Genomic DNA, 12692 nt, shown 5'->3' with positions numbered 1-12692 from the left:
ATTTCAGAGGCAGGAAAGAATTTTGCGCAAGCCAGCTGTAACACTTAGCTGGCTGCGTATTTATTTTGAGAACTACAACCCGCAGCAGACACAGACCCAGAACACTGAGCAGAGTGACAGGCAGGCCAAATAGTTTTTTTCAAATATTTTTTTCTAAAGGACCACTGCGTATATTCAATCTATATATGTCTTCTGGCCCTGCCTACACAATTCTGTCCCTGATGTGTGTCACGGAACTGCAGTGTTGCACTGTTATTAAGTGCAACAGAGCAGTGATTTCAGAGGCAGGAAAGAATTTTGCGCAAGCCTGCTGTAACACCTACCTGGCTGCGTATTTATTTTGAGAACTACAACCCGCAGCAGACACGGACCCAGAACACTGAGCACAGTGACAGGCAGGCCAAATAGATTTTTTTCAAATATTTTTTTCTAAAGGACCACTGCGTATATTCAATCGATAATATATGTCTTCTGGCCCTGCCTACACAGTTCTATCCCTGTAGTATTACTGCAGGGCGCAATGCTCTGCACGGCCGATATAGCAAAAAAAAAAAAAAAGTGCAACACTGCTAAAAGCAGCCTCCACACTACTGCACACTGTTAGATGTGGCCCTAAGAAGGACCGTTGGGGTTCTTGAAGCCTACACTAACTCCTAACACTCTCCCTGCCTAACCACCACTTCTGTCCCTGTAGTATTACTGCAGGGCGCAATGCTCTGCACGGCCGATATAGCAAAAAAAAAAAAAAAGTGCAACACTGCTAAAAGCAGCCTCAACACTACTGCACACTGTTAGATGTGGCCCTAAGAAGGACCGTTGGGGTTCTTGAAGCCTACACTAACTCCTAACGCTCTCCCTACAGCAGCTCCAACACTATAGCACTGTCCCTCAGCTATCTCACAACGCATCTGAGGCGAGCCGCGGGAGGGGCCGATTTTTATACTCGGGTGACACCTGATCTCCCCAGCCACTCACAGCAGGGGGGTGGTATAGGGCTTGAACGACACAGGGGGAAGTTGTAATGCCTTCCCTGTCTTTCAATTGGCCAGAAAAGCGCGCTAACGTCTCAGAGAGGAAACTGAAAGTAACTCGAACATCGCGTGGTACTCGTTACGAGTAACGAGCATCTCCAACACGCTAATACTCGAACGAGTATCAAGCTCGGGCGAGTACGTTCGCTCATCTCTATTACTGGGGTCTGTCAATACTGCTGCAACAGAAATGTTACTGGGGTCTGTCTATATTGCTGTAAATGAAATGTTACTGGGCTCTGTCTATACTATTACTACTGAAATGTTACTGGGGTCTGTCTATACTGTTCCTACTGAAATGTTACTGGAGTCTGCCTAGACGGCAGCTACTGAAATGTTACTGGGGTCTGTGTCTATACCTGCAAATGAAATGTTACTGGGGTCTGTGTATACTGCTGCAAATGAAATGTTACTGGGTTCTGTCTATATTGCTGTAAATGAAATGTTACTGGGGTCTGTCTATACTGCTGCAACTGAAATGTTACTGGGGTCAGTCTATACTGCTGCAACTGAAATGTTACTGGGGTCTGTCTATACTTCAACTACTGAAATGTCACTGGGCTCTGCCTACACTGCTGCTAATGAAATGTTACTGGGGTCTGTCTATACTGTTACTAATTAGAGATGAGCGAACGTACTCGGATAAACACTACTCGTCCGAGTAATGTGCCTTATCCGAGTACCGCTGTGCTCATCCTGAAAGATTCGGGACGCGCTGCGGAGCGGGGAGCTGCAGGGGAGAGCGGGGAGGAACGGAGGGGAGATCTTTCTCTCCTTCTCTCCCGCCCGCTTTGCCCCGCTCCCGGCTGCGACTCACCTGTCAGCAGCGGAGCGCCCCGAATCTTTCAGGACGAGCAGAGAGATACTCGGATAAAGAACATTACTCGGATGAGTAGTGCTTATCCGAGTACGTTCGCTCATCTCTATTACTAATGAAATGTTACTGGGTTATGTCTACACTGCTGTAAATGAAATGTTACTGGGGTCTGTCTATACTCCAACTACTGAAATGTCACTGGGCTCTGCCTACACTGCTGCTTCTGAAATGTTGGTGGGTTCTGTCTATACTGCTGTAAATGAAATATTACTGGGGTCTGTCTATACTATTACTACTGAAATGTTACTGGTGTCTGTCTATACTGTTACTACATAAATGTTTCTAGGGTCTGTGTATACTGCTGCAAATGAAATGTTACTGGGGTCTGTGTATACTGCTGCTACTGAAATGTTACTCGGCTCGGTCTATACTGCTGTAAATGAAATGTTACTGGGGTCTGTCTATACTGTTACCGCTGAAATGTTACTGGGGTCTGCCTAGACTGCAGCTACTGAAATGTTACTGGGGTCTGTCTATACACCTGCAAATTAAATGTTACAAGGGTCTGTGTATACTGCTGCAAATGAAATGTTACTGAGGTCTGTCAATACTGTTACTACTGAAATGTTACTGGGTTCTGTCTATACTGCTGTAAATGAAATGTTACTGGGGTCTGTCTATACTGCTGTAAATGAAATGTTACTGGGGTCTGTCTATACTGTTACTACTGAAATGTTACTGGGGTCTGTCTATACTGTTACTACTGAAATGTTACTGGGGTCTGCCTAGACTGCAGCTACTGAAATGTTACTGGGGTCTGTGTATACACTTGCAAATGAAATGTTACTGGGGTCTGTGTATACTGCTGCAAATGAAATGTTACTGGGGTCTGTCTATACTGTTACTACAGAAATGTTACTGGGGTCTGTCTATATTGCTGCAAATGAAATGTTACTGGGGTCTGTCTTTACTGCTGTAAATGAAATGTTACTGGGGTCTGTCTATACTGTTACTACCGAAATGTTACTGGGCTCTGCCTACGCTGCTGCTACTGAAATGTTACTGGGCTCTGTGTATACTGCTGCAAATTAAAAGTCACTAATACTGGGCTATGCCTATACTGCTGCTACGGAAATGTTACAGGGGTCTGTGTATACTGTTACTACTGAAATGTTACTGGGGTCTCCCTAGACGACTTCTGCATCATAACTGTTAGTGGGGTCAGCTTATACCTTTGCAACAGTAATATTACAGGAGTCAGTGCATAGTATGGGTGTACTATGTTTTCCCACCGCGGTGTTCTAAGTATCTGGGCATAACCAAAAAAAAAAAATACAAAAAAAACCCCAGACTGACTAGGGCATGGAGTGTGGGCCGAAGCCAACCTGTATTTTATCTCACGTTACCACAACTACCTGGGGCACTGCATTGTGACAAACAAGAGGAGCAAAACAGCCCTAATGAGACGTTCACAGCTACGCTAGGATTGGAGTCCGCTGTAGGCCCGCGATTGCTGAGGGTTTGTGCAGAGGCCTATGTCCTCGGTGCAGTGAAAGTCCGCTTCCTGCCTACGACTGCTGGAGCTGTATGCCGAGGTCTATGTCCCGTGGGAACTGCAACTACGCCAGGTTGGGGCTGTGCAACTTTTTCCAGGCTAATCCAGTCATTGTAGCAGGGAAAGAAAACGTGACTGATTTACTTTGCCAGCTTGGCCTTTCTGCAGGCAAGCGTATTATTTTTTCGGCCTACTGTGTGCATTACAGTACCGCTTTCAGCCTCCAAGTGCAGGCCAATAATCGCCTAATTTTTACCAACGCTCAGTGTCTGCTGTATTCGTAATCCACCATGCTGAGGGGTAGGGGTAGGCCTAGAGGACGTGGCCGTGGGCGAGGACACGGAGGTCCAAGTGAGGGTGTGGGCACAGACCGAGTTCCTGGTTCAGGTGAATTGCAGCCGGCTGCTGAGGGATTAGGAGAGAGGAAAGTTTTTGGGGTCCCCAGCTTCATATCATACTTTTGTTCTGAGGCTTCACTGTTGTCCATTGGCTCTTATTCGTATCTGAAGCTTTGATTTTGCCCATGGAGACAAAATCCACGGTGGTATCCCGGAACCCAGCCTGAACCTGGGACCGCTAACGTGGTTCCCACACAGACTATAGCGGGTCCTGGTCATGCTGTCTTGTCCTTGTAATGCTACCTCCTTTAAACCCTCCCCCCTCCTCCTCCTCCTCCAACAATGCAAACATTCTTGGCAAATGGTAAAGCTTTGGTCCCTCTTGCGGCAGTACAAGAATTTCACCTCAATCGGCAGCCCCCCCCCCCCCGTCCCTCTTTATCCTGGGCACAGTTCCAAAAACCAAAGAAATACAACCGGGGTGCTATTCGATTATCCCTAGCTGAAGCATTCAGCCGAGCGGTAGAGCAATTGTGGCTTCCATCTTGTTGGTGCAGATAATAATTACATGGTGTTGTGTCATGCTGAGGTAGGAATAGAGCCGACTCTCGAACACAGCATCCCTGCAGGGCTGGGGACAGAGTAGCAGCAGGCACATATCCTTGGTGGAAGCACGCCAGCTGAGAGCCACATACTCCCGGTCTGATTTTGGACTGATTGAAGAGGCCTTTACTTGTGATCATCTTTGGTAATTCCTGACAAAGATGAGTGGTATAGCCAGAAACTTGCATTGCTAACACTTTGCAATGGTCAACAGAAAACATATGAATGAAGCCTTTCCATATTTCTGATTGAGATGAGGAGGAGTGCCCACTTTTAGTTCCTAGAATATCCTTTTCATTGCTATCAAATGCCCCTCTTGTCTCAGAAAATACTAGCTTTTCCACATAGCTGTTGTCGCTTCCACTTTTGTTCTGTGGCTTTACTTTTTACTGCACACGGAATTCCCATAGGGGAGTTGTACCTGCCGGTGACTATTTATAAAAAAAACAGTCTGACTGGGGCATGCAGTGTGGGCCGAAGCCCACCTGTATTTTATCTGACGTCAGCTCAGCTGTGCAGGGCACTGCAATGGGATTTATTTATGTACTGCCGGTGGGTTCCAGGGAGCCACCCTTGCTGTGGGTGCACACGGAATTTCCATTGCGGAGTTGTACCTGCCTGTGACTATTTATAAAAAAACCCAGTATGACTGGGGCATGCAGTGTGGGCCGAAGCCCACCTGTATTTTATCCGACGTTAGCTCTTCTGTCCGGGACACTGCAATGGGATTTATTAATGTACCGTCGGTGGCTTCCTGGGACCCACCCATGTTGTGGGTCCACTCCACACAGACTTCCCACAGGGTGTTGTACCTGCCTGTGACTATTAATTAAAAAAACCCAGTCTGACTGGGGCATTCAGTGTGGGCCGAAGCCCACCTGTATTTTATTTGACATTAGCTCTGCTATCCAGGGCACCGCAATGGGATTTATTTTTGTACCGCCGGTGGGTTCCAGGGAGCCACCCATGCTGTGGGTGCACACAGAATTCCCATAGGAGTTGTACCTGCCTGTGACTATTAATTAAAAAAACCCAGTCTGACTGGGGCATGCAGTGTAGGCCGAAGCCCACCTGTATTTTATCTGATGTTAGCTCTGCTATCCGGGGCACTGCAATGGGATTTATTTATGCACCGCCAGTGGGTTACGTTACGTTGCTGCTAGATTACTGTTAGCGACGTATTTACACGCCGTATTTTCGCTCGTGAGTACAACATTATTTCACATAATGAGGCACGATTGTCGCGTATATACGCACGGGCGTTTTTATGCGCTGTGTATTTGCTTGTGTGAATGCACGCTAAGGGTGACTACCCACTACAGTTTTTTTTCACTGCAAAATTCGCAGCTTTTTTTTTCTGCAGGGGTCTATGGGACTGGTAATGTTAAAATCGCGATCGCGCAAAACCGCGATTTTGCGCGATCACGATTTTAACATTACAAGTTTTCGCGGCGTTTCCCGCGATTTTTCCGCGCGTTTTTCGCGGCGTTTTCGCAGCTTTTCTGTTAATTTCCATTGACATTCATGGGTGCATTAGGAGAAAAATAGGGACACATATGCAACTGACAGTTCCTATGTTAAAAACGCAAACGCAACGCAAAAAAACTGCCAGTGGACAGGAACACATGTTATCTCTATGCCTGTGCAGGAAAAACGCAAAACGCAGGTAAAAAAACGCCAGTGGGTGGGCGCCCTAAGGATGGACTGGCAATTCCCGGATTACACGGTCTTGTTTCACTGAGTTTCTTCTTTCTACTTTTGTGTCCATGTTTTTGAGTAAGCACACAGTGCATAACCAAGGAATTTGGTACCAGTGGAGTGTTAACAAACGTGACAGTACTGACCGAGCACAGGTCATGGACCATGTGGAAAGTTTAAGGCTGTCCCTTTGTAAGTCTTTTCTTGACCGGAAATACAGGGGTGTATAGGGGAATGACATTCCTTTATAATCTTCTTACATAAATAGGGCTGGGCTTGTTCATTAATGCTGGGTTCCTCAGCAGCAATAAGTGCATTATGTCTGATGTTGGGTGGCTGTGCAACCGGTTTAAGTTGTATATCAGCTAGTAGTCCCATATATATCTTGTTCCTGACTCACAATAACTCTGGTACCTGTCAAAATGTTATTGCAAACACAGGGAAGAACTGCCATTACAAGTTGAAACCATAAGAAGTACACAAATGGCGATTAACTGGTAATTTGTTAAGAAACTGGTAATCGTAATACCTTTTGAAGTACATTCAATGACTGTTTGTACTGTAGTTAGTATGTCTGCCCTCAAAAGACTAACAGGATAGTGCCCTGAGACTAGTAACCATCCCACTAGCTTCTGCATGTTATGTAATGTGGCAGTTAGTCATTTGATGATGATGATTATCCATTCAGTCAAGGCCAACTTCCAAACACTTTATAGATCATCGTTCTCCATCTTTTCCTATACTTGGCCACTTTCTTCAGTTCTTCCATGTGCATGTTTGTATCAGCCTTGATTGTGTCTAGTCAGTGTGTTCTTTGCCGTTCTCTTCTTCATGACCCACTAGCTGTGTTGAGCATCAGTGTTGTTTCTAGAAAATTGGCTCGCGTGATATGTCCAAAGTAGGAGAACCGGTGTTTGCTGATCTTGCCCTCTAGAGATATTTTTGCTTTGATACGCTCTAGGGCCATCTTGTTGATGACCATTGCAGTCCATGGTAGAGGCAGCATTCTTCTCCAGCACCATATTTCAAAAGCATTGATTTTCCTTCTATCTGCCTTCCTGAGTGTCCAACTTTCACATGCGTATATGGAGATAGTCATTTAGTCTCTTGCAATTTAATCTCACTCCCCCTAGACACAGCTCTGTGTTTAAATACCCCCAAACCATAGGCGTAGCGTCAGGGGGTGTTGGGGTCGCCATGGCGACCTGGCCCCTATGCTCAGGGGGCCCCGAGGCCGCCCTCCACAATACCAACATGCACATTTAGTGCATTAATGGCTGACCGTTCTGACTGCAGCAAAATTCTCATCATGTGGCAGCCAGAATGGCCAGCCTGAGAGGAAGGCCCGGCAGAGCAGGGAAGAGGAGGGAGGAACTCACATGGGCCAGCAGGGGAGGAGGGAGGAAGTCACATGGGATGGCAGGGAAGGAGGGAAGAAGTCACATGGGGCGGCAGAGCACTGTGATCATGTGCTGCCCCATGCTTCCTGCTGAACGGGAAGCTTCTGAGTTTGCCTCTCCTGCTGCTGTCACATGGAGGAGAAGTGGACTGGGCCCTTGGGTAAGTGCATATGTGTGTGTCTGTCTCCCTCCTTTATCTATCTATCTATCTATCTATCTATCTATCTATCTATACTATCTATCTATCTGCTATCTATCTATCTATCTATCTATACTATCTATCTATCTGCTATCTGTATACTATCTATCTGCTATCTATCTATCTGCTATCTATCTACTATCTATCTAGCTATTCATCTATCTATCCCATATCTATATACTATCTATCTTCTATCTATCTATCTGCTATCTATATACTATCTATCCCATATATATATATACTATCTATCTATCTGCTATCTATATACTATCTATCCCATATATATCTATATACTATCTATCTATCTGCTATCTATATACTATCTATCTGCTATCTATATACTATCTATCTATCTGCTATCTATATACTATCTATCTATCCCATATCTATCTATATACTATCTATCTGCTATGTATCTATCTACTATCTATCTATATACTATCTATCTATCTATCCATCTATCCCATATCTATCTATATACTATCTATCTATCCCGTATCTATCTATCTATCCCGTATCTATCTATATACTATCTATCTATCTCATATCTATCTGCTATCTATATACTATCTATCTCATATGAGATATATAGATAGATGAATAGATAGTATATAGATAGATAGTATATAGATAGATGAATGAATGGATAGATGGTATATAGATAGCAGATAGGTAGATAGTATATAGATAGTATATAGATAGATAGATATGAGATAGATAGTATATAGATAGATAGTGTATAGATAGTATATAGATAGATATGAGATAGATAGATAGTAAATAAATAGATGGATGAATAGATAGATAGTATATAGATAGATATGGGATACATAGATAGTATATAGATAGATATGGGATACATAGATAGATAGATAGATAGATAGATAGATAGATAGATAGATAGATAGACACGTGTTTCAGCTTGAAATCGTGGCATTTCTACTGGAATTTCGAGCAGCGCTTTCGAACACAGGTTGCAGCGTCTGACAGCGCTTTTTAATGCACCCTATCGTTGTGAGGAGGTGTGTTAAAAACCACGACAACGCAAAAATAGAACAGACAGCTCTCGAAAATCACAGCATTAGAAACACTGTGTTCGAGCGCAGGTTTAAGAAAGCTCATTAAAATTTCTGGGAGTGTTGTACCGCGGTTAGTATGGCGCTTGGGACACCGCGTTAATAGTGGTAAAAAGCGGCGTGTGGGAGTGGCCTGTGGGGCATATAGATAGATAGATAGTATATAGATAGATATGGGATAGATAGATAGATAAATAGATAAGATATAGATATGAGATAGATAGATAGATAGGAGATAGATAGATAGATAGATAGGAGATAGATAGGAGATAGATAGGAGATAGATAGGAGACAGATAGGAGATAGATAGGAGACAGATAGGAGATAGATAGGAGATAGATAGGAGATAGATAGGAGATAGATATGAGACAGATAGTAGATAGATAGACACTAGAGATGAGCGAGCACCAAAATGCTCGGGTGCTCGTTACTCGGGACGAAATTTTCGCGATGCTCGAGGGTTCGTTTTGAGTAACGAACCACATTGAAGTCAATGGGCGACCCGAGCATTTTTGTATATCGCCGATGCTCGCTAAGGTTTTCATTTGTGAAAATCTGATGAATTCAAGAAAGTGATGGGAACGACACAGAAACGGATAGGGCAGGCGAGGGGCTACATGTTGGGCTGCATCTCAAGTTCCCAGGTCCCACTATTAAGCCACAATAACGGCAAGAGTGCCCCCCCCCCTCCCAACAACTTTTACTTCTGAAAAGCCCTCATTAGCAATGCATAACTTAGCTAAGCACCACACTACCTCCAACAAAGCACAATCACTGCCTGCATGACACTCCGCTTCCACTTCTCCAGGGTTACATGCTGCCCAACCCCCCCCCCCCCCCCGCACGACCCAGTGTCCACAGCGCACACCAAACTGTCCCTGCCCAGCCTGCAGCTGCCCTCATGCCACGCTACCCTCATGTCTATTTATAAGTGCGTCTGCCAGAGGAACCGCAGGCACACACTGCAGAGGGTTGGAACGGCTAGGCAGCGACCCTCTTTAAAAGGGGCGGGGCGATAGTCCACAATGCTGTACAGAAGCAATGAGAAATCCAATCCTGTGCCACCTCCATCTGGAGCTGCACACGTGGGCATAGCAATGGGGAACCTATGTGCCACACACTATTCATTCAGTCAAGGTGTCTGCATGCCCCAGTCAGATCGCGTTTTTTTATAAATAGTCACAGGCAGGTACAACTCCGCAATGGGAATTCCGTGTGCACCCACAGCATGGGTGGCTCCCTGGAACCCACCGGCTGTACATAAATGTATCCCACTGCAGTGCCCATCACAGCTGAGCTAACGTCAGATTAAATGCAGGTGGGATTCGGCCCACACTGCATGCCCCAACCTGACCGGGGCTTTTAATTCATAGACACAGGCAGGTACAACTCCCTATTGTGAAGCCCCTGTGGACCGACAGCATGGGTGGCTCCCTGGAACCCACCGGCGGTACATAAATATATCCCATTGCATTGCCCATCACAGCGGAGGTAATGTCATGTTTAATGCAGGTGGGCTTCGGCCCACACTGCATGCCCCAGTCAGACTCGGGTTCTTTAGAAGTGGACACATGCAGTTACAACTCCCTGTGGACCGACAGCATGGGTGCCAGGAAGCCACCGGCGGTACATAAATATATCCCATTGCAGTGCCCAATACAGCTGAGGTAATGTCGTGCTTAATGCAGGTGGGCTTTGGCCCACACTGCATGCCCCAGTCAGATTGGGGTTCTTTAGAAGTGGACACATGCAGTTACAACTCCGTGTGGACCGACAGCATGGGTGGCTCCCTGGAACCCACCGGCGGTACATAAATATATCCCATTGCAGTGCCCAACACAGCTGATGTAACGTCAGCTGTAATGCAGGTGGGCTAAAAATTCATTTGATTACACTGTAGGCAAGGGCCCCCAAAAATTGGTGTACCAACAGTACTAATGTACTTTGGTTAATGTGGCTTAATTGGTAACTAGGCCTGGAGGCAGCCCAGTTAAAATAAAAATTGGTTGAGGTGAAAGTTTCAACGCTTTAATGAGCACTGAAACGTATAAAAATTGTTTACAAAACTTATATGACTGAGCCTTGTGGGCCTAAGAAAAACTGCCCGTTCGGCGTGATTATGTGAGGTTTCAGGAGGAGGAGCAGGAGGAGGAGGAGGAATATTATACACAGATTGATGAAGCAAAAAGGTCCCCGTTTTTGATGGTGATAGAGAACGATGCTTCCATCCGCGGGTGCAGCCTACGTATTGCTTAGGTATCGCTGCTGTCCGCTGGTGAAGAAGAGAAGTCTGGGGAAATCCAGGCTTTGTTCATCTTGATGAGTGTAAGCCTGTCGGCACTGTCGGTTGACAGGTGGGTACGCTTATCCGTGATTATTCCCCCAGCCACACTAAACACGCTCTCTGACAAGACGCTAGCCGCAGGACAAGCAAGCGCCTCAAGGGCATACAGCGCGAGTTCAGGCCACGTGTCCAGCTTCGACACCCAGTAGTTGTAGGGGGCAGAGGCATCACCGAGGACGGTCGTGCGATCGGCTACGTACTCCCTCACCATCCTTTTACAGTGCTCCCGCCGACTCAGCCTTGACTGGGGACCGGTGACACAGTCTTGCTGGGGAGCCAGAAAGCTGGCAAAGGCCTTGGAGAATGGTTCCCTGCCTGCGCTGTACATGCTGCCTGATCTCTGCGCCTCCCCTGCTACCTGGCCCTTGGAAATGCGCCTTCGGCCACTAGCGCTGTCGGATGGGAAGTTTACCATCAGTTTGTCCACCAGCGCCTTGCGGTATAGCATCATTCTCGAACCCCTTTCCTCTTCGGGAATGAGAGTGGAAAGGTTCTCCTTATACCGTGGGTCGAGCAGTGTGTACACCCAGTAATCCGTAGTGGCCAGAATGCGTGTAACGCGAGGGTCACGAGAAAGGCATCCTAACATGAAGTCCGCCATGTGTGCCAGGGTACCTGTACGCAACACATGGCTGTCCTCCCTAGGAAGATCACTTTCAGGATCCTCCTCCTCCTCCTCCTCTGGCCATACACGCTGAAAGGATGACAGGCAAGCAGCATGTGTACCCTCAGCAGTGGGCCAAGCTGTCTCTTCCCCCTCCTCCTCATGCTCCTCCCCCTCCCCCTCCTCCTCCTCTGGCCATACACGCTGAAAGGATGACAGGCAAGCAGCATGTGTACCCTCAGCAGTGGGCCAAGTTGTCTCTTCCCCCTCCTCCTCATGCTCCTCCCCCTCTTCCTCCTCCTCAACGCGCTGAGATATAGACATGAGGGTGCTCTGACTATCCAGCGACATACTGTCTTCCCCCGCCTCTGTTTCCGAGTGCAAAGCGTCTGCCTTTATGCTTTGCAGGGAACTTCTCAAGAGGCATAGCAGAGGAATGGTGACGCTAATGATTGCAGCATCCCCGCTCAGCATCTGGGTAGACTCCTCAAAGTTTCCAAGGACCTGGCAGATGGCTGCCAACCAGGCCCACTCTTCTGTAAATAATTGAGGAGGCTGACTCCCACTACGCCACCCATGTTGGAGTTGGTATTCCGCAATAGCTCTACGCTGCTCATAGAGCCTGGCCAACATGTGGAGCGTAGAGTTCCACTGTGTGGGCACGTCGCACAGCAATCGGTGCACTGGCAGATGAAACCGATGTTGCAGGGTCCGCAGGGTGGCAGCGTCCGTCTTGGAGTTGCGGAAATGTGCGCTGACCCGGCGCACCTTTCCGAGCAGGTATGACAAGTGTGGGTAGCTTTTCAGAAAGCGCTGAACCACCAAATTAAAGACATGTGCCAGACATTGCACGTGCGTGAGGCTGCCGAGCTGCAGAGCCGCCACCAGGTTACGGCCGTTGTCACACACGACCATGCCCGGTTGGAGGCTCAGCGGCGCAAGCCAGTGGTCGGTCTGCTCTGTCAGACCCTGCAGCAGTTCGTGGGCCGTCTGCCTCTTCTCTCCTAAGCTGAGTAGTTTCAGCACG

Source organism: Eleutherodactylus coqui, chromosome 2 (genome assembly GCF_035609145.1).
Source record: "Eleutherodactylus coqui strain aEleCoq1 chromosome 2, aEleCoq1.hap1, whole genome shotgun sequence".
NCBI classification, from domain to species: domain Eukaryota; kingdom Metazoa; phylum Chordata; class Amphibia; order Anura; family Eleutherodactylidae; genus Eleutherodactylus; species Eleutherodactylus coqui.
The sequence above is the reverse complement of the archived record's forward strand: the minus strand, read 5'-3'. Positions refer to the sequence as shown.